Source organism: Carcharodon carcharias, chromosome 9 (assembly GCF_017639515.1).
Source record: "Carcharodon carcharias isolate sCarCar2 chromosome 9, sCarCar2.pri, whole genome shotgun sequence".
NCBI lineage: Eukaryota > Metazoa > Chordata > Chondrichthyes > Lamniformes > Lamnidae > Carcharodon > Carcharodon carcharias.
In genome coordinates this window covers 152,029,288-152,052,774 of record NC_054475.1, presented here as the reverse complement: position 1 = coordinate 152,052,774, position 23,487 = coordinate 152,029,288, and the positions used below count along the sequence as shown (strand labels likewise).

At 43.5% G+C, this 23,487-nt stretch overlaps 1 protein-coding gene across 3 annotated transcripts in view; it reads right to left on the bottom strand.

Moving 5' to 3' along the window:
• The window catches only part of LOC121282311 (phosphatidylinositol 3,4,5-trisphosphate 5-phosphatase 2-like), a 137,565-nt gene that overhangs the window by 62,331 nt on the left and 51,747 nt on the right, over positions 1-23,487 (bottom strand). Inside the window, exon 1 of one of the 3 annotated variants that reach the window (XM_041195979.1) lies at positions 19,831-19,928. The exons of the other annotated variants lie outside the window; for them this stretch is intronic. The gene's annotated coding sequence lies outside the window, so the exon portion shown is untranslated. Of the gene's footprint in view, positions 1-19,830; positions 19,929-23,487 lie in introns of those variants that run through there. 3 annotated transcript variants of the gene reach the window in all.

Below are 23,487 nucleotides of genomic sequence, written 5' to 3'. Positions count from 1 at the left end.
TTTATACGGCTGGTCCAATTACATTTCTGATCAATGGTAACCCCCAGGATGTTGATAGTGGGGGATTCAGCGATGGTAATGCCATTGAATGTCAAAAGGAGATGGTGAGATTCACTCTTGTTGGTGATGGTCTTTGAATGACACTTGTGTGGCACAAATTTTACATGCCACTTATCAGCCCAAGCCTGGATGCTGTCCAGGTCTTGCCGCTGCATACGAACATGGGCTGATTCGGTATCTCAGAAGTTAAGGATGGCACTGAACACCGTGCAGTCATCATGAACATTTTCACTTCCAACCTTATGATGGAGGGGCCGAGGACACTAACCTGAGGAGCTGTTGCAGCAATGTCCTGAGACTGAGATGATTGGCCTCCAACAGCCACAACCACAATGCCTAACAGGCTTTCGGCAATCCAAGTGGATAAAGCTCCTGGGCAGAATTTTTAGGTTGGCGAGCGGGCGCAATCAGCGGGTCCAGGATCGGCCGGGGGGCGGACAGCCAACGATCGGCCCCTGACTGTGACTTCACACTGGCTGGCCAATTAACGGCCAGCCAGCATAAAATGCGCACTGAGGAGCTCAGCACTGCCGGGGTGGGGGGCGGGAGGAGGGCAGGCGCTGACATCTCCGCGGGCACGGGCGGACAATGAATGAAAGCTCCTTGAAGGCAGAGAGCTGCCCCCAGGGAGCTGAAGAACTGAAAAATCAAAAAAATAAAGGTTTCAGAAACTGAAAGAAAGCGTCCCTGCATCCATTATAAATTACCCGAAACTTTAGTCACTGAAAATGCTGCGCAGTGAAATTTATTTATATTTTTATTTCCTCACAGAAACTTCCTCCTGCCCGTGGATGAGGTGTGAAGAAAAATGCAAAGTCCGCTTGGCCGGTTCACCCGGGACACTCGCCCGACGTCATCTGGCACAATTTATCGTCAGATCGGGTGGGGCGCCCGTCTGCACGCTGGGCTAAAAATTCTGCCCCTCACTTTGAAAATCAAAACTTCATTATAACCACGGCCGTTTTGCAGATTGAAGAACCGTGTGGCTCCATAGATGGACATGGTCATGAATTACACCATGGCATAAAGGTCAAAAAATCTTCCCATTAACTTTACAACTGTGTGGATCAACTTTTAAGCTCTATCTTGAAATTTCTCTCATGCTACACTTAAAAGGTAATTCACATAAGCAGGCCCTTGCTCCATACAACCAGGAGTACCATTTTTACACATAACATATATGACGTCGTAGATTTGATTGGGATCACACAGTAACCCACATTCCTGCATTCAGCTTGCCAGAGATGAAACAGATCTCTTGTGATTTTAGAAAGCAATGAATAAACACTCTTAACAGGTTATGGATCAAGTTTATGAAAGGTTACATATAAGTAGTAGCATCAGATAATATGGCAGTTCAAACTGTAATTACATAGTATTTAGTTCATACTCCATCCTTGGATGCAAACTACCAAAAAACATGAAAATTAGTGAAATTTAAAAAGAGTGCTAAAGCCAAAATAGTACCCATACTGTAATTATTACATGCCATATTCTTATTGACTCAAAGCTCTTCCACTGAAGAATCAAGTGAGATATGGCAAACTGGAAACATAGTGGTTGGGAAATGCCTCTCCTATCTTTTCAAGCTGAAAGCTCAGCAACAAGAGAACAAATAGTGTCACCCAGCACTGAACCCAGTTTATTCAATTGATGTGATAGTTTCCTGAATCCCAAAAGTTGCAAGACTGCAGCCCATTTTCACTTTACTTAGTCCGCTGGAGTTCAGAACAAATCATGCGGTCCACATTAAGGGTGGGATTTTGTCAGTGGCACGCTGTTCCCAATGGCAGAACCAGAAACCTGTGCCACTTCCGCCCTCTTGCTTGTTCCTGCAAAGGCCTCTTGGCTTTTTCGCCTGCCCTGCCTACCGTTAAATTGGACGGGCAGTGAAAAATTTAGGTGAATTGATTTATTTAATGGCCTTAACAGGCCTTTTAATTATTGGCAACCAAACTATCACGCAACTGCGCGTTGACATCAGAACACGTGTCAGTGCGCGTTGTTTTACACTCAAGCGGGTCGGGAACGCGCCTGACTGCTGTGTGAAAATTTCTGCTCGATGTGTGTTAGATGAATGTAATTGTATTCCATCCACCTTCCATTACGATGTGTTACGAAGCTCCCCCATCCAAACTAGGCTGGATGAATTTCAAGGTATCAAATTACAACACAGGATATATATTCAAAACACCACCCCCTTTTGGAAAAATGACTCTGAACTTGTACAAGGCACATGGTGAGGAAGCCACATTGTTGCTGCTTTTAAAGTAACAGTAATAAGTTTTTCTGCAGTCAGATTGCCATCAGAAAGCCATAAACCGACGGAGTCATCTAAACAGTCAAGGTAATAAACAAAAATACCTTGAAAGTGGGGGAAGGACTCCCACACTCTCAACCTGTTCAAACTTTGAGTTCACCTGTGAACCAACCCCCTGGAAATCTGACTACAATAAGCCAAACAACTTCATGAGAATCTCTGCTTTACAAGAACTGCACTACAACTAAAGCACCAGCTCATCTAAGAAACTACAGGCCTGCCATGAAAGAGACTGAGACAATCATAAATTATAATTGTATTGTTTGACCTTCATTCGTATCTAATCTTCACGTGTGCGGTGCGTGTATGAACCGAGTGAGTGAGACATCACGTGATAATTAACCTTTATTTTTTAAAATTCACAAAGAGCTTGCTCCTGGATTGAGAAAATTGGGACAATCACTCTGAGGGTAAGAAACACACACACCTCGCATACAAACATATTGATCATGGGCAATAAAAAGGAACACATACATTTTGTCCATGGCAATTAGTTTCACTTTATTCATGTGTGTATCATCATTATTTGCTGAGACTAGTTTTTTCAGGTGCTAAATGTACTGCCACATTCATTGTTGGCATGCATTGAAGGTTACTGGGACATTTCCTTTATTGTGGAAGAAACAATGTTGTGCTTTTTTATTCACTATTGAATGTTCATGTTAGTGTCCAGTCTTGTACTCGTCACTCTGAGGGATATGGTTGAACTTACAGACTCAGTTGGCCCTCCCTTCTAAAGGACATTGTCTGAGATCACTCTCAGCGGGGATAATTGAAATGTTGTAGGTGAACTCAAAGCCCTGTAAGGACTCTACCAGTGATCCTGAGATGGACACACATCTGGACAGTACTGACACTGTCCTTTACGTCAATCAGTTTCTTACCTTTACTGACTGTCCCCAGCACCAGATCCCCCACCATACTCAGGACTCCAGACCCTTCCACCCTTCCCACTTCATTACTCCGTGATCCCAATCCCACCCTCTGTCCTCCCTTGGAATCCTCTTCCACTCCTCCATGCCCCTGACCCCCTTCCACAATAACAACTGCACCAACCACCCCCCCCCACCCCTCGCCACTGACTCACCCTTGTTGATCTGGAGCCTCCATGCAAGCTGCCATTCTCCTGCTCCCCTCCTTTGTGCCATAGAGTTAAATAAGTAAGACTGCAGACCGTACACACAACTGCACAGAGCCAACTGGTGCACACCACCTTTAAACAAACATGAACCAGTTGCAGCGAGATTCCCGTGCGCTGCTGACTTTAGCTTGTAGGATGGGCTTTCATTTTTCAAAAATGTTTATGCAAATGAGTACTCATGGCATGCAAATGTATCACAAATACAAACCCACCACAGGATGGCATGAGGCCTGGCACGCCACAAACACGCTATTGGCTAAATCTCTGCATCTCAACTCGCCATCGGGAAATCAAAATTTTGGCTAATTCAGTAACTCAGCACACGGCCTTTCCCACTCTTGCCTGCTCCAAAAAAATGCTCTCCTAAGTTATTTGTTCCGAATATCTTTGCAAATGAACAATCATATATTATTCTAGGGGTATAATTCTCCCTTTGGGGAAGCAGAGACAATAATAACTTTCAATGAGGAATTAGTTCAATATGTGAAGGAAAAATATCTGCAGGGCCAAAGGGAAGAGGCAGGGGAGTGAAGTGGGTCTAATTGGATAGCTCTTTCAAAGGGCCAACACAGCCACAATGGACTGAATGGCCTCTTTCTGTGCTGCATTATTCTATGAGTCTGCGTCATTCCAAGATTATTGAAGTGGCAATTAGTCATTGAGGACAACAGCTGGCAGCAAGCAGCCACATTGTCATCAATCAGTAACACAAGAAAGTAAAAATGCATTGACTTGAATTTAGAATGCAGGGCATTAACTTGCCAGTGTCAAGTCTTCCATCTTCACTTAAGGAGGTAGCAAAAGAAGTGTCAACCTTCTCCCCATCAGAATTTTGAATTGGGGCAGCAGGATGAGGGGTTCCAGCAGAACCCAGCTTTACCAAGATTACAAGAATGACATGCTGGAAAGTAACTGTGGTTCCTATCTCACAGTCAATATCACAGGGTACTAGCTGCTACAGAGCGGCAATACGAAACAGAGCTGAGATCGAATTAAACAACAAACTGAGATACTTTCTTGCAAAAGGAGCTGGCTGATAGAATGAACTTGAAGGGCTTTTTAAAATCTTTATTCTTATCATGAGGATTGAGTCCTAAAAGGTCATCGAATTGAAATGTTAACTCTATTTCTCTTTCCACAAATGCTGCCAGACGTGCTGAGTATTTCCAGTGCTTTCTGTTTTTGTTTTATATTATGTTCACGAGTTGGACTGCTTCATTCGCCAGGCTCGATTTTCATTTTTGGGTGGGAATGGGATGTTAGGGGGCTGAGAATTGCAAAGTAGTATTTATTCTCCCATTCACGTTGACATCCAGCCCATGGTAAATTTTGTAGCAGACTGTGAAAAGAGATGAGCCCAACCAGGCAAGAGCCAGATAGGCAGCATGTAGGGCCTTGGTGCTATTTTGTGTGGAACACTTAACCCTTCATCCAGTGGATCTAAGTGCTCCTCCTGATCCCAAAAAACATCCTCCCACCCAGTGCTGGACCCTCCAAACTTCCGTCTGATCGGGCTGCCTCTTCCACTTTCACCTTGCACTCTCAGCTCTGTTCCACATTGGAGCCACTGGGTTTCTTGTTGACCTCCCACTCTCGGTGATGGTCAACCAGCTCCCAGCATTCAACCAGCACCGGCAACTCACTGGGATTATTCGAATGCAACTCAAGCATGAAAAGTGAACAGCCCTCGCACTGATTCCATCTGACAGGCGACAGACTCGCACGCTTGCCCACCACCACTTCCGCATGATGGAACTTGCTACAGGAGAATCTCCCCCACTGTTCCTAAACTCACAACCTTAGCCCATTTCAGTCAAACTCACTTCTACTTGAGGTCTCTCCGAACAATGAAGTTGCCAGGATGTGGTAACTGTCAACAGATGAACTTTACTACAAAATTTGTTGAGCTAATCATGGTGTGGTCTTTGTAGTGTCATACAGGCAGTTACTGTAAAAAGTAACCCTAAACCTGACTTAAAATAATTGTCAAACAAATCAGAGACATGTAGGACAAGAAGAAAGTTTACTTTGGATGGAATCGTCCCAGATTTGCACTAAGTGTGGTGACAGGCAGGTAACTGCAATGGCGGGTTTTCACCACAAATCGTCCCAAACCCGCCGCATTAATTATGCATTCCCGGGGAACACGCCATTTTGATGGCAGGCAGGCTCTTATTCGCCCGCCATGCCACCATTTCACTGCTTCATCAAGCCCAGTGCCATATTTAAAGTCCAGCTGCGGATACAGGTCTCAGTGCTTCCAGCCCACAACCACTGCAGGGAAGACCTTCACGAAAGGCAGGAAGACTGCAGTCCCCATGCATCGCTGGAACGCCTTCCGGAGGCTTGCCACGATGTCCTTTACCCTCGCTCTGACAGGATGGACAGCGGCATCACCAACCAGGTTTGGGAGGTGGTGGCAGTGGTGATCAGTGCCATTGCTGCACAGAGGAGCTTGGCCATCCAGTGCCGATAGAGGATGAATGATCTCATCCATGCAGCCAAGATATGGCAATCATCTCATCGCTCTAAACTCACACACTCAAGCCCATCACACATTCACTGGCATCTCACTCACTGCCAGCTTAAGGGACATTACCACCCATTCTCACACACACACCCTCACATCTCCATCTGCCCTCATCTCCTCTGAAGACTACCTCCTCAGCCCTCACCATCTTGAGGCCACTTGCCCTAGCCCTGCAGCCATTGAAAAGCCACCTACATAAGGCTGACCTTGTAGGTAGAGACCTACCTGTGAGCGCCCCCCTAAAAGTGATGTGGTACTCTGTGAAGCCTGGCACTGATGACTGTGAGTGCTGACCGATGCAAGGTAAACAAACAAACCTTGAAGTCCTAAGGGAAGTGCAGCCCACCAAGTGCACGTCGCTTATGTGCTGTTGTGAAACACGTCGGCGTGTTTTTCCACCGATGTGGGCAGACGGTCCAGTGGGGGGGGGGGGGGGGGGGGGGGCAATTCCGGTGGGCAGGCCTAACAATGATATGCTGATGTATTACAATGAGGTTCCCGAGGTCCGAACGCGGCCCACCATCGGCAGGCTGAGCGGACGATGGCGAACTGCTTTCACGCCATCGTGAAACCAATCACGCCATATTGTCCGCTCATGCCACCGAACACGCCTGGCACCGGCGGGCATGGAAAATCCCAGCCTTTAAGTCAGATAATAAACTCAAATGCAATTAAGTAATGCTAAATTTCAGATATGATAGCCTAAATTTCTAGGCTGAAATATCTAATAAATGGAGCAGGGGCGTTATTCAAATTCATTTCACTCTGCTGAATATTCACTTTATCTGCACTGCTGTCAAGACATGTAAATTAGCTGTGTCCTTTAGTGACAAAGAATCACCCTCATGATGATTCCTGACTTGACAAGGGCTGTGTTGCCTTGGAAAACAGAGGTAATGGATCAAAAGACAGAGGGACTCATATCCTTCTCTACCCCTTGTCTATATGTTTTTTTATAAATCAGTTACATGGTATTTGTGGAGGTATACAAGGAAGTCAAAAGGTTATGGAGGGCAGACAGCAAAGTGGAGTGGAGACACAATCAGATCAGCCATAATCTTATTGAATGGCAGAGCAGGCTCGAAGGGCTGAATGGCCTACTCCTGCTCCTAAGTCCTATGTTCCTATTTAATAGGGGGACCACTACTGGCACCAGAATAGAATGGGGGATTAGGAAGATCTCATCTGATCTCAGCCCATTTTCTGTGCACTAACTTCTGAACAGGCCCTCACCAGGAACAGGCAAGCCCTCTGCTTTAAGGTTCACATATTGTAACTTTATGCCTAGCCATTATCACATGATCAACTTCTTGTGAATTTCATCAACAATGGGCTTGTGCCTTGAACATGTAGAAAATTAAGCAGGCAAGATCTCAACTGACAGGAAGTCACCGCTTAAAGGGAAGCCTCTATTATGCAAAAGGAATAGCTGAAAGCATGATTGTTATCAGGTAGTTGCCCAAGAATTTTAAGCTGCCAGAAATTTGCTTGCAATAATGGTAATCTTAGAATGGGTATTCCAGTCTGGATTCTTCTCTTTTCTGTGCTGTTTGGAGGATGATGAAGAGAATAAGAGAATAAAAGAGAGAATCTAAGGGAGGTCCATTAGGATAAGGGGGAGCTCCCCTTAAAAAACAGAGAGCAACATTTATATAGAATATTAATGGACATAGGAAACATTCCATAGAGGAGCCATCCTAAAAACGATGCCAAGCCAAAGAAAGAAATATTGTAAGGGGGTGACAAAGACTTGGCAAAATAACATGGTCCTATAGAAGGAGAACAAGGTAGAGGAGTTCAGGGCAAGAACCCCTGAAAATGGGGCCAAGGCAGCTGAAGGCGCAGCCATCAATGATGGGATAAAATGAGACAGAGGTGTACAAGAGGACAGAATCAGAAGAACTGAGATTTTGTGATGAGGGAGTTTCGAGGGCTGGAACAGGTTAGAAAGACAAGGCCTTTAAATCGGTGCACAAATATTCACAGTCATCCAGGAAAAATAAATTCTGAGCCTAGTTGCGAGAGATTAAAAGAGGTGACCAAAGATTTGATCATTCAGGTGTGTTTTAAAGGGGGGCTTAGAGGTAGGTGAAAACTGAAGGTCTGCCAAAGCTGGAGTAAAGAAAGGTGAAGGTGCACAAGAGGCCAGGCTTTGAGATAAATGCTGGCAACATATACTCCCTAAAATTACACATGGGGCAGAATTTTACATTCGGTGTGCGGACGTGTGCCCAACACGCCAGAACGTAAAATGACGCGCACTGATGTCGGACGTGTGTCCCAATGTCATCGCGAGGCTGCACGATATTTCATTCGGCAAGCACACACCAATAATTGAAAGGCCTATTAAGGCCATTAACCAGGTAATTAACCTGAATTTTAAGCTGACCGTCCAATCTTACGGTTGGCGGGCAAGCAAAAAGGCCAAGCGGCCTTGACATTTTTCAGGAAACCACAACCACGAGTGGGATGAGGTTTCCTGAAGCTGTTGCAAATTAAATAAAAAGTTTCATTTGAACTTAAAAATGTGTCGCATCTCATGTGACACAGTCACATGAGGGGACATGTTTCATTCAATTTTTCTGCTCTTTATTAATTTTTTCAAAAAGCGCTTCTATCTCCCTAAGGCTGCTTTGTGCACCAAGGGAGAATGAAACGCTCTCTCATGCGCATGCGCAAACTGTATGCGAGGCCCAGCTCTCCCTCCTCACCCTGCCCACACAGGTGGCGCTCAACGCTACCACTCGCGAGCCACGCAGGGCAAGCCCGCGTGAAATCGCAGCGTGGAGCCAATCGAGGGCAGCAGTCAGCTCCCTGACCACTCCACCCACTCCCACCGAGCCCACCCGACGATTAGAAAATCCTGGCCATGAAGAATGACCAGTTAGTACCAGCAGCAGTTGCGCCTTGCAGCAAGCAGTCAACAACATTTGGGGAGGAGGGGAGAAAATTAGAGGAAGAAACAGATTTTAAAAATAAGAAACATTTTTTATAAAGCAATAGAGTTATAAATCCTCCACCTTCAGGCCGACCTCAGTTTCCTTGCAACTACATTGGCATTAATGGATGGTCCCTCAATAAACATATTGGCTTCATTACTGAGCTTCAGTTTGCTATAAACAAGGCCCAAGTTGGTTTTATTCCTGAATAGTTGCCCTTTGTGTGATAGATTTCTGGCAGGAAATGGCACAGCACTTTGACAAACTGCTACACCCAAAATGCAGCAACTAAGTAAAATGCAAATTTGCACAACTAAAAATACCACTTCAACGAAGCTGCAACTCAGAAATAGAATGAAGGTCCTGACCATGTTTCGGCTAGACAAATTAGGAGAGGACAGAAATTGTACCAAACCACAGTCAGTTAGTTTTTATATTGCACTGCAGTGGAAAGTGACTTGAGCTCATTATATGCTCTTGCAAAGCTTAAGAGCTTTGTCGTGCAACCATGCATGCTACAGATTAAAACTATTCTGCACTCGAAGCCAGGGGAATCACTGGCAAGGCCAGCATTTATTGCCCAATCCCAATCACCCTTGAGAAGGTGATGGTGAGCTACCGTTTTGAGAGCTGAATGGTTTGCTGGCCCATTATGGTTCATGTAAAAGCCAGACTTGATAAAGATGGTACATTTCCTTTCCTAAAGGCCATTAATGGACTAGATAGGGTGTAAGATACTCCATTAATTATATGGTCGCCATGACTGATACCAGCTTTCTATTCCAGATTTATTCAATTAACCAAATTTGAACTCCCCAGCTACCTAAATGGGGCCTGACCAATTTTCTACCGCAACCAGCTCCATCAAAAAGAGCTGATTAACTGGTCAGTCACCTCATTTGTGGGATCTTGCCATGTCCAAGTCTTATCAATAGCAGCATATTAACAATCACTGAGTTTCAAAAGTAATCCTTTGCTCTTGAAACTTTGTGAAATGGCCTAACGACACGATAAGATGCCACCTAATTGCAAAGCCATTCCCTCTGTTAGTTACCACCCAACAGCCAGCTGTAGAGTGGCACATGCCGAGGCCTTGGAGAGTTTTCCAGTCTGCCTGTACTAAGGCTCAGCCAAGAGATTCTAGAAAGAGAGAAAATAAAATAAACTGGGAAAAAAACAATCTTACCATTCTAGGCTGCTAGAAATGACAGCAAGCAATCAATTTTGGTTAGTTTTCAGGTGACACACCGTGATAGAGTAAACACTAATATTGCAGTAATAAAACTTTTCAAATGTCAGGGATAGATTTAGTGCCATAATACCTTAAATTAGAAAAATAAACAGGTTAAATACATCTTAAGTCAAAATTTTTAAATACTAATTTTACTTATCCTGCTGTCCATCTTTTCCTTTTACATTTTTTCCATTCTTTCTCCATGAAATTGCTCATTTTAATTTGCGTTTATTCACTCCAATCGTTTTCTAGACTTCATTTCTCTCACAAACGTCTAACTTTGAAACTCCTTTCTTATCTAATTGCCAAGATTATCTTTGACCAGAAATTGTTATATTGAAACCACCAGTCAAAACCAAACACAGCCATACAGATGCTTGTTTCAATTTCAAAACAGTATAAGAAAGCGTGAAGCCCAATTTTTCATTGACAACAATTCATTCTATCAAACCCGCATAACTAATTTAATATTCTATGGAATTGTTCTACCATGTTTCTCCCAGCCTCTCCCTATGGCATTTCTTGGTCAAGTTCATGAACTCACTAATTCCATACTGCATTTCCACCTCAAGGACTGATTTAAGTGCTCTCGTCACCAGCCTTCCCACCTGCTTTCAAAAACTTTAGCTAATCCAGGACAATTTTCTTCCACAAAAAGTCCTGCACATCCATTATTTCCACATTTGCCAATCTTCCCTGGCTCCCAGTGTCCCAGGAAATTGATTTCAACATCCCCGTCCTTCTTTTCAAATCCCTCCATGGTCTCTTTCCCCCATATCTGGGAAATATTCTTGAGTTATACGTACCACCCTCCACCCTTCGTTCCTCAAACTCTGGAAAGTAATAAGATCAGCCATGATCTTATTAAGTGGCAGAAGCAGGCTCGAGGGGCTGAATGGCCTACTCCTGCTCTTTGTTCGTATGTTCTCTGATTCCTCCTTTTCGCCATCAGAAGTCAATCTTTGGGTCATTGCACCCACGTCCTTCAAATTCTCTTCCAAAATAAGTCTCACTTATACCACTATCCCTGCTTTCATAAGTCTCCTTACTGATTTTTTCCATCCTCCTCATCTCCCTCCCACCAAATTCCACACTGTCTGGCCCCATGTTTTTTAATACATTCACGGGATGTGGACTTCACTGGCTGGGCCGGCATTTACTGCCCATCCCTAATTGCCCCTTGAGAAGGTGGTGATGAGCTGCGTTCTTGAACCGCTGCAGTCCATGTGGTGTAGGTACACCCACACTGCTGTTAAGAAGGGAGTTCCAGGATTTTGACCCAGTGACAGTGAAGGAACGGTGATATATTTCCAAGTCAGGATAGTGAGTGACTTGGAGGGGAACTTCCAGGTGGTGGTGTTTCCATCTGTCTGCTGCCCTTGTCCTTCTAGATGGTAGTGGTCATGGGTTTGGTAGGTGCTGTTTAAGGAGCCTTGGTGAATTCCTGTAGTGCACCTTGTAGATGGCACACACTGCTACTGTGCATCAGTGACTCTTAAACATCCCCTGTATCGCCCATTAGTAGCTTTGAAACACAGTGGCATATAAGTGAGAATTGTTGTTCACCAATGCAATATCAACAGCTTTAACTGAGAGACCATTCCATAAAGCCACCAGGAACATCTTCATTTATTTGACTGAGGTTGCAATTTCAGACCTCCTGGAAACTGAATCAACCCTGGAAAACACAAATGGTAGAATCCTTTTTTCAGGGCCTAGAGGTTCCAGCTTGTTGCAGTCCCAGTAAAACCTAATAGGTGGAGGCCAGCCCTTCCTAGTTAGGATTTCCCCAGGAAACCTGAGTAACAGTTTTCATCAGGATAGGAAATTTAACATTTTCCTTAAAACAGCAACAAATATTTTTATAATTGCCTACATCTTTTATGAATACAATGGCGGATGCCATAGTTTTAGGAGCACTCAACTTTAAGTAAAAAATTATGAGCCTTAGTTAAAGCTAATAAACAGCAAAGCTACTCTGTTGATGCTCACTGTCTGATCTTAGAGGAAATAGATCAAAGACTGTGGGCTTAGCTCAGGCTCTTCAATTTTGCACATCGACACTTGGTTGTGCAAAAACAGCTCTTGATATTTTGTGAGGAAATGCGTCACTCAAGTGGCTATATTGTTATCACCAAAAAGAAAGAACAGCAGCTCTGGAGAGTCTGCAACAAAAGCAGACAATGGAGATTAAATGCAAAAGAAAAGACCCAACTGCAAATGATTACATATATTTTTAAGGGAAAAGCGAAGGAGTTAGAGCTTTATCCTTTCACACGTGCGGGAGCAGGGTTTGAATAAGACGCACAGTGATGAGATGAAACCGTCCTCTCTCTACTGTATGTCAAAGTTCTAATCAGTAGTAGCCATGGGTACAGGCAGTAAGCGATCCACCCCCCTGTGGTATTAAATTGGGAGTCTCAATCAGATAAATCACAAGTATAGCTGCTGGGGACAGGGGCAGATAGAAACCTGAATCTGGCCTAATGGCTTGTGCTCTACTGGAAGTCAGAGTCAAGATGTATTGCCGCAGTAGAGTACAGGAAGGGTTTACTTATTACCTAATTCGTACGATGATGGGAAGTGTTTGGTAGAGGGAGAATTACTCTGCTTCTAAACAATGCTGCACTTGAGATGAGATTGCTTGATGCATGGTATAGAAACTTTACTCATCTAGTCTATATCACTAAGACAAAGGCAAAATACTGTGGATGCTGGAAATCTGAAACAAAAACAAAAAAACGTTGGAAAAACTCAGCAGGTCGGACAGCATCTGTGGAGAGTAAGACAGAGTTAACGTTTTGAGTCCAAATGACTCTTCTTCAGAGATAGTCTTTATCACACCTGATCTCAGGTGCTACAAGCTAATATTAAGTACAAGTGTTGAATTTGTTCAATATATAATAATATAATTCATACCATGTGGTTCAAATTTGAGCAAAATATAGTGTTGAGATACAAACTAAAGAAAGCTTCCTGAAAATACAGCACGTAGTCATAAGTTTTCTCGGTACAACTATAATTAAGGTTAAATCAGTTTCATAGAATAAATGCAGTGTGGTTAATTTGTTCACTGCATGGTTCCACTAAGCTGTAGCATAAAGTTTGAACTCAATAAGCACAGCTGTGTTGCAGTTGCCATCTGGCATCTGTCCTAACCCAGAAAGCCCAGAACTACAGTGGAGATGGCACCATAATGGCTTGGATGGAAGTGAACTGAAGGCTGTGCTGACTAAGCATCACTTCAGTTTAAAAAGCTCTAACAAAAACAAAGTGTGGAATTCCAAACTAGGGGTCAAAGTGTGCCATTTTCTAGAGTCGCTGGCATTGTGCCAAGCTAAAAACAGCCTGAGAAAGAGTGCAATGGAGGGGAATTGCCAGTTTGGCTTTAAGACAGAAGAAAACAATTAAATTGTTACAAAAAAAAGTTCTCCTGTCTTTCCTGAAGGGGCTGACTTTTTTGTTGGGATACTGTTTCACAGCTGTCGGGCAGCCCTGTGATGCTCAGGCCAACCTTCATGTGAGAGTCTAGGCAATAAGCATCCATACAGCTCCCAGACTGTGGTTAGCAAGATAGCTAAGCACAGGCCAGCAATTAATAAAAACAAAAAAAACTGCGGATGCTGGAAATCCAAAACAAAAACAGAATTACCTGGAAAAACTCAGCAGGTCTGGCAGCATCGACGGAGAAGAAAAGAGTTGACGTTTCGAGTCCTCATGACCCTTCGACAGAACTGTTCTGTCGAAGGGTCATGAAGACTCGAAACATCAACTCTTTTCTTCTCCGCCGATGCTGCCAGACCTGCTGAGTTTTTCCAGGCCAGCAATTACTTGACATCCAGACATGTACACACCCCAGAAGAAATTGGGAGTTGATCTTTCTGTTCCTCAGCCCAAGGGCACAAAGGTATCTGCTGCCTCACTAGAAGGACAGTTAACTCAGCACAGGCATGAATATGGCAAAGTACAACCCTGCACAATGAATGGACCCAAGGTGGGGAGATAAAAAGTGAAGCTCCTTCAGGGAAAATCAATCTTTGAAATACTTGGAATGAGTTATCTCTCATCGATCATCCAATTATCTGAAGCAGTTCAAAAACTGAAAGTGTGCTGGGTATGGGAGGTTTGCTGAAGTGTACATCTAGTTCTAAATTGCTATCCAACCTGGGTCCTAGAATATCTAGTGTTAACTTACAATCTCTATTTGCTTAGATCCTTGAATGTTTGACATTGATTTTGTTCCAGCATCGATGAAAGTTTTGCAAAGAGTTAGATGTTAGAAATCAATATTAATTGAGGCTTTTTAAATAAAATGGAGGTAACATAGATTCTACTAATAACATCAGAGGGAACATTACAAAATTATTTGCATGGCCAAGATAGGCTAAATCATGGAACCAAAAACAAAGATGCTGGTGATTTGTTCTACCTCGGCTTTATCGCATAAACAGCACTTCAGTAAGTTGAGCTACTGTTCCTGACTTGGAAACATATCACCGTTCCTTCACCAACACTGAGTCAAAATCCCAGGACTCCCTTCCTAACAGCACTGTGGGTGTGCCTACACCACATGGACTGCAGTGGTTCAAGAAGGCAGCTCACCACCTTCTCAAGGGCAGTTAGGAATGGACAATAAATGCTGGCCTAACCAGCAATGCCCACATCTGATGAACAAATGAAATAAAAAGTAAATTAAAAAATAAACATTGGGCCAGATCTTCCAGGCCAGATTGTTGGAGACCAGACGCATCCCACAAAGATATATGTTGGGACTCCTTGGAAGTCCCAACACAGTAACTCCGTGGGAATTGCCCAGAACATTAGAACTTCCTCTACTTCCCGGGACCCTCCGAAAACATCTCCAACTCTGAGTTAGAGTTGAAGACTTTGGACGGTTACCCAAATAGTTACCCAGGGAATGTTAGACAGAAAAATCCTGGTTAACTATACAGTTGACACTTCTCGCCTCCCACCGCCACCACCACCCCCAATCGGCCCTCACCCCAACTCCACTAGACCCTTGAATCCCCCCCTGACTGCCAGACTCCCCCTACTCAACCTGACCCAACCTCACCACCTAACTCTACCCCTGGCCCTCCAACTTCCACTCCCGAAATGACCTGACCTGACTTCACCACCCTACCCACCGACCACCCAACCCACCTGCCACCCTATCACCCCACCCGCCTGCCAACCTACCCACCTGCCACCCTACCCCCTTACTTACTAACCTCACCAACCCTACCCACTTGCCCACCTACACATTCACCCATTCACTCAGGCGCTCATAGACTAACACACTGAAAAGCTGTTTAAATATTTAAATACCAAAGATTTTCAATGTGTTAGTGAACACATACCAGAATACAGCAGCTAGTGTCATAAAAATGGAGCATCCTTTGTCTTCCCCATGAAGATCCAGTGCAGATGGATTGAAGTTATGCTCCACATTTCTGGAGAAGCCAGGATCAGAAACCTTGGCCAGAAATGTGGAGCCCCAGCATGGTGTAGAAAAGCAGGAGCAGAGCAGAATCCAACAGTGATTGCCATTCCTTGGAAGATTCTGGCCATTTAATCTTGCCATGCTAATTAAATACTGTATGTAGTCAACATTCAAATTCGTATGAAGAGCAACCCAGAAGGCTACAAATCAAACTTATATTTGAGAATTTCATCCCCTCCAATTTTTCCAAACAGTTTAAGACAATTCTATAACAACTCTAAACATTTTGAAGAACAATCTTCCTTTAAAGAAGGGATTTTGTTTTGTTACATTAATGGGCAAATGCACTGTGGGGTGTGATACCTAACAATACAGTCAGCAAGGTTTCAGTTCAATTCTGTGTGTAGAGTTAACTGTGAGTCTGGATTAAACCAATAGTTAAAACAAAACATCAGCCTGGACCAGGAGAAGGCCTCTGACAGAATATTGCACACCAACATGGTGGATGTGCTCTCCAAAATGGGGTTTGGGAAGGGAATCCATAACTGCTCTACACTAACATCAGTAGCACAGTTTCAATCAATGGGTGGGAATCAGAAAGCTTTCCAAATAAATCTGGAGTCAGACAGGGCTGCCCTCTCTCCCCTGTCCTATTCATGTGCTGCATAGAACCTTTGCTGAGTCCATCAGGAAGGATCGGGGATAAGAGGAGTGACGATCCCAGGCAGTGGAGACACTCAGGTCAAAGCCTCTCTGTACATGGACGATGTCACCGTCTTCTGCTTGAATCTGCTGTCAGTAGGCAGACTGATTACCATATGTGACAAGTTTGAACTGCCCTCAGGAGCCAAGGTAAATCGTGGCAAGGGTGAGGCCATGTTCTTTGGAAACTGGGCTGACCGATCCCAAGCACCTTCAGGTCAAATTGCCTGAAGGTGCTGGTGATATGGTTCAGAGGGACCAGGGCATGCATTAAAAACTAAAAGGAACAAGTGGCTATGGTGAAAAGAAAACTGGGCATGTGGGAGCGACACTCCTTCTCCATTGTGGGTAAGAACCTGGTCATCAGATGTGAGGCACTCTCAGTGTTGCTGTACATGGAGCAGGTCTGGCCCATTCCTCACTCCTGTGCTGTGGTGATCACCTGAGCCATCTTCCATTTTATCTGGAGGTAAAAAATGGTGTTGTGAAGGATGGGTCTGGCCACGCTGCCGTGGAACGCTCCAAGTAGTTGGACCGTGCCGTACCACTTGTCCCTCATGGAAAAATTTATGAGGAGAAACACCTTTGACTATAAGTCCATCAGGCAGTGGTTAGCACATAATGTGCTAGTGGCCCTGTGGGAAAAGGAGATGGTGAATCCTGTCGGATGGTTCTCCGAGCAGAATGTCAAAGTCATTTGGCAGAATGATCATCACCAGAACTTTCCAACAAACACCAAGGTGTAGCTTGGCTGGTGGTGAGAAAGGCCCTCCCTGTCAGATTCTTCCTACACGCCAGGAGCCTCAACCACTCCGCATGCTGTCCTCGAGGTGACTGTGGTGGGGAAGAGACCATCGTTCACCTCCTTGTGGAATGTGCCTTTGCAAAGAGGTCTGGAGAGAGATGCAGTGGTTTTTGTTGAGGTTCATCCAAGCAGTTCTGTGACACAGGACTCAGTGCTCTACGGGCTGTTCCCAGGGACACACACCGAGACAAACATCAACTTGCAGCTGGAGGATCATCAACTCAGTGAAAGGCACTCTTTGATCTGCCTGAAACATGTTGGTCTTCCAGTGCAAAGAGTTGTCCCCGATCGAGTGTTGCAGACTGGCACATTCCAAGGCACTAAAGCTTGGGGCAGCCACCACAAAGGCGCAATGGGGAAAGGTCACCATCTAAGACCTTTCAGCCATGGTCCACTGAGTGGCTGGGAATTGTATAGACCCCCTCGGGCTGTATGACTCACATTGAATGTATGCATTGACTATCACATGCATTGCAATTGTATTGAAGCACCTCAAAGTGCATGTAGACAACTTAAATACCATTGCACTGTCTGACATAACCATTTTGAAATGCCTGAAATGCTCCTTGATTGTACTGAAGCACCTCAGGGCATGGCCTAATATATGTGGAAAACCTGAGTATTATTGCACTTTTTGTGATGGTGATTTTGAAATATTTTGTAAAGTTCCTTCAGATATTTTATGAATAAAGTATAATTTTGCAAAACAAACAAAAGGTTTATTGAAGCTGTTGGCGGCGTGGGACTGTCCAGGGAGACTTTACCCACTTTCAAGTCAACACTGATCATCACCTGAACAGATATTCATTTGCCATAAGGTGACCTGGCTGGCTGACTGGCTAACTGGATGGGAATTTTCATTTCTGCCCATGCTTTCCCACAGATATATTAAAGAGTGGAGTTTGAAAATCACAAGCTGACGATTGGTGAACGGAAAAACCCTGGCCATTGACTCCAGCTAAAATCCTGAGATCAGCAAACATGTCTCCCATACATCCCACTCTGGCCTCAGTGCAAACAGCAGTGCCATAACCCCCTTACCCCCTGCAATACAAGAGGTTTTTTTGGCCCCCGATATCACTATTAATACAGAACTGTAACTGTTCAAACTACTGTAAAAACATATTATTTTGGGCATTTTGATATTTTCTCCAATGATTATGTTGAAAGGAACATATAGGACGCAAGCACAGTGAAGACTTTGCAGTCCATCTAAAGCACTTATTCGATCAGATATCCAATTCTCCCTTAAATGCTTTTTCACCTATCTACCTCTGCTGGTTCTGTATTTTACACATTAATCAGCATCTACGTAGGGTAGGTAAATTAGAGCTATCCTCGCACCTTCTGGTGTCTAAGCTTCAACCCATATGCCCTGTTGCTAATATGGAAATCTTAAACATATGGTATGGGTTTGATTCATCAATTCTGTTCAGGATTTTGAATATATGAATAATATCTCTCCTCAGCTTTCTCTCTTCCAGAGAAGTGATCTCAGATTCCTCAATGTCTTCTCACGCCTTAAAGCTAGAAATCAAAATGGTTTCCAAGTTATCTTTAAATACTTGACCATTCAACAAATCATTACTTATAAAATTTTGCCTGGTTGCCACAGGACACTATGGGCACTATCATTGCACAAGAGCATCCCAAGCACAGCAGTTCAAATAATGAGGGCTGAATTTGACCTTGAGCACTAATGAAAAACAGGGGAAAGGGAATCAGAAACCCACCTTGAATTCTGCCCCAATTTTCTTTTACTGGTGGAAAAAAGACAGCAAGTGTGTAAAATGGAATGCCTACGCGTTATTGCTCATTTTTTCTACTGGGCAAGTTGAATTTGACCACCCCCCCGCCCTCCCCCTCCCTCCCCCTTGTGTCTCTCTATCTTTACACACGTATGTTGTTTTGTGTACAGCAGCTAGAGCCCAACAGCAGTCTCAAGTGAAATGTCCAACCCCAACCCCAGATAGAGGTACAGGCCGATGTGAAGTGTTTCAAGCATTAAATAATCGTTTTACATTGAAATGTATTGACTTGTACTCAGAATAGTGTAATTATATTTACATGCTTGTGACATTATTAACACTAGTTAAGGTCTTCCCATTATGACAGTGTTAGTGAGAGATGGGCAGGAACTGCCCATCCCCCCTACATGGCACACAAGTTATCAGAAAACTCTGGACAAAGACTGGGGGGGGGGGAAATGTTACCCCGAGTGTCACGGGGACCAATGCAAGGATTTCTGTTGCTACCTATCTACATAAGGGACCTGGACACCAAAGGCACGAAGTTTGGGGGAACAACAGAGACACAGGATGCATTTTGAAACAGGCAGAGAATTCAGATTCATTATGCAAATGAGCAAACAACTTTCAAAATGGAAGTGGATAGGTACTTTAAAAAGAAAAATTTGCAAGACCATGGATAAAGAATGGGGGAGTGGGGCGAATTGAAATAGCTGGCTCACTTTCAAAGAGATGGCATTGGCATGATGGGCTGAATGACCTCCTTCTGTGTTGTATGGTTCCATACCTTGCAGATGAAAGTTAATACTGATAAACACAATGTCAGGGGTTTTCCACTCTGGTGAAATCTAGGCATCTGATTGGAGGTGGCAGACTTGTAAAGGCTGTACGTAAATGCGAATACTTACCAGACTGTTTGTGAAGTGGAGGCTGGAAGCAAGTAATGATGTCCATAGTGATACAGCTTACTGGTGACTATCTTAGCTGTTCAAATAACTTGCATCTCCTATTTGCAAGATACGAATTTGCTGGCATCCAAATATATCCAGTGCTATTTGGTTATGTAATGGAAAAAGGTCTGCTCTGAATTTCCCCTCCCTCTACTCAAACAAACACACATTTATATATATACTGTTATATAGTTAATCTTCAGACAACTTTTCTTAGTGGAAACATTTAACTTCATTTACAAGCAGCAACAACTACATGTGCACATCAAACTCCATAACTAAAGAAGGACTCTCTTGTAGACGTTCCCTGTGCTGCTAACACATTGGTTTACACAGATCATGTGATCTTACAACAGGATTATTCTTAAAGGTACAGTCCTACATTTCCCAAAACTATAATTCCTACATTCCTTCCCCTTTAACTTTTCTGTACATTTTGTATTTACAAGGATATTTATCTCATGACATTACAATATTTACACAGGTCATGAAATTACACGTTCAGTCTTTCAGGTGGTTTCCTGATCCGTGTGGAACATCGCAGCTCCACAACTTCAGATTCTTTTGCAGGAAACACATTCTCTGTAATCGCATTAACATCACATGCCTCATTAGGCACATGCAGTTCAGTGTCTCCCACTCCGACAGCGACATCGGGCATGTCGCCCTTGGTTGAGCAACTTCAACAGGAGCCACTGGTTCAGTAATGGTTACAGGTGGAACATCATTTTGTTGGGGTATCTCTCTTTCTTAAAGATCCACATGCTTATGGGTGATCTGGCCCTCCACTTCCACGTGGCACAATAACGGTCCAATCACAGAGCTCACTTTATCAAGCAACCACTTCAGTCCTCCACTGAAATTCTTTACATATACTGCTTCTCCAATGGTAAATTGTCGCTCGCGACTATGCAAATCGTGAGTCGCTTTTTGGTTCCCTTGACTTTTCTCCAACTTCCCCTCCAAATTGGGAAGTACCAAAAACAGTGCCTCATCAGTAATTCTGCATCCTCTTTCTACGTGTTTTCTTTTTTCTACCACAGAGTTTAGTCTCAGCTTTCTTTTTGACTTCACTGTCAGCCAGACTTCTCTCAGGTGAAATCTCAGCTTGTCTTGGTTCAGTAATTGAGCTACCCATGACTTCATCATCTACTCGCATCTTTGGAAAGTTCTTCGAATTTTGCTTTCAAAGCCTCCTTATCTTCATTTAGCTGATTCTTCAGCTCTTCTGTCTCCTTATATCCTTTGGGTTCCTCCCAGAAATTTGAACATTGCTGCATTTTCTCTGTCAACTGATTCTTCAGTTTGTTCAGAGAGGTGTTAAATTCTTCCTGTTTCTCTTCGGAATTTTTTAGAGACACAAACTTTGACCGGAGGAATCCTTGTAATGTTTGAAGGTCTTTCAACAGGTTTTCCTTTTCTTTGCATAGTTCACTCACTTCATCTTGAACCCTGTCATTCAGCAAAGTCTCCTTGAGTTTCTTCTGCTGTTCTTCTATGTCATTATTTAAGACTGTCTTCATTTCTTCAGGCTGCTAAATGTTTACACATTCCTTTTTCATCCAGTTGTGGTCCTTGGACTCTCCAGGCTCTTTCTGAAGTACCTTGTCTTGTTCCTTTTTCAAGACAGGAGCTCTCCCAGCTTCCTTTTGAAATATCACTGGCCAATCAAGGTAAATTTCCCTCAACCAGTTTCGACCTAGAAGGCTTGGTCCTCTACCTTCTAACACTATCACTGGTAACTGAGCCGATTGGTGACTATAATGAACAGTTACTCTGCTGATACCTTTCACTTGGATTTCTTCGTCTGTGTACGTTTTCAATTTGGCAGATGTTTGTTCCAAATTTAATTGTTGATCACCTTTATTTAAATATCTGAAAGTGTGTTCTCCTATTACAGTGGTAGAAGCACCCATTTCTACTTCTATTTTTAATGGTTTACCATTCACTTGCACTGTAACAAACATTGGCTCTGTCTTCCCAACTTTCATGTTAAATAATGAATAGATGTCAGGATTAGTTGCTTCTGGCTCTTCTACACTATAGACTTCATTGGACTTGGTTGTTGTTTGGAGACTTGTTTAAGTCTCGTTTTGCACTGTCTCATTATGTGACCACTTCTGTGACAAAAATAACATCCTACTTGTTAAAATTGCTAACTAAAAGACTGATTGTTTCCACTGCAGTGAAAGTTATTTTTCAATTTAGATGCTAAGCTGTTTTCTCTCATTTTTCAATTAGCGGGAGTCGTTTCCTCCTGGCTTTTCATGCCACTTTTGGCTGACCATCCCTGCCCGACTAGGAGAATGGTGCCATTTTGCACCCTTTGAATTGCTTGTGAATCCCTTACAGTGCTTTCCATCGCCAGTGCTATTTCTAACACTTCCTTAAAATCAAGATTGCCTTCAGCCAGCATTCTTCGCTGAATAGTGTCTTCCTGCACGCCACATACCGAACAATCTCTGAGCATGTCATTCAGGGTTTCATCAAAATCACAATATACTGTTAGTTGTTTTAATTTTGCCATGTAGGTAGCAATTATCTCCCCAAGGGCTCTATTCCGCGAATTGAACCTGAACCTCTACATTGTGACTGAGGGCTTGGGTTGAAAATGTCTCTCAACAAGGCCTACTAATTCATTGAAAGTCTTCGAATCCAGGGCATTGAGGGCCATCAAGCTTCAAATTAAACTGTAGGTCTTGCACCCACAAATACGCAGGAGAATCACTCTCCTCTTTTCCTCCCCCATGATTTTGTTTGCTTGAAAGAAGAATGCAGTTCCTCCTATATGTTGAGTCCAATCGTCTGTGGCTGGCTAAAAGGGATCAATTCCGCCAAACTGTGCCATTTCAGATGAGTATATCTTCTGTTAATTTTAACAAACTTAGATACTCACAATCGCTGCGCAAGGTACAGCACCAAATCTGATCCCATCCTTATCACCCGTTTGTTAAAGAGTTGATCTTCAGACAACTTTTCTTAGTAGAAACATTTAACTTTATTTATAAGACAGCAGCAGCAACTACACTTGTGCATCAAACTCCATAACTAAGGAAGAACTCTCTTGTAGAGGTTCCCCATGCTGTTAACACATTGGTTTACATAGATCATGTGATCTTACAATACAGGATTATTCTTAAAGCTACAGTCCTACATTTCCCAAAACTATAATTACCACACACACATATGTGCCTGTACAGATGGGGAGGTGGTGAAATATTGGTAATGTCACTGAATTAGTAACCTAGAGGCCCAGGCTAATGCTCTGGGGACATGGGTTCAAATCCAATCATGACAGCTGATGGAATTTAAATTCGATTAATGTGAATATAAAACCACTCTCAGTAATGCTGACCATGAAACCATCTTGATCGCTGTAAAAACTCATCTGGTTCACTCATGTCCTTTAGGGAAGGAAATCTGCCATCCTTACTCAGCCTGGCCTACATGACTCCAGACCCATAGCAAGGTGGTTGACTCTTAACTGCTCTCTGAAATGGCCTAGGAGGCACTCATTTCAAGGGCAGTTAGGGATTGGCAATAATTACTGGCCTTGCCAGCAACGCCCATAACTCATGAAAGAATAATGAGAAAACAAAATGCCTGCTTTCAGCA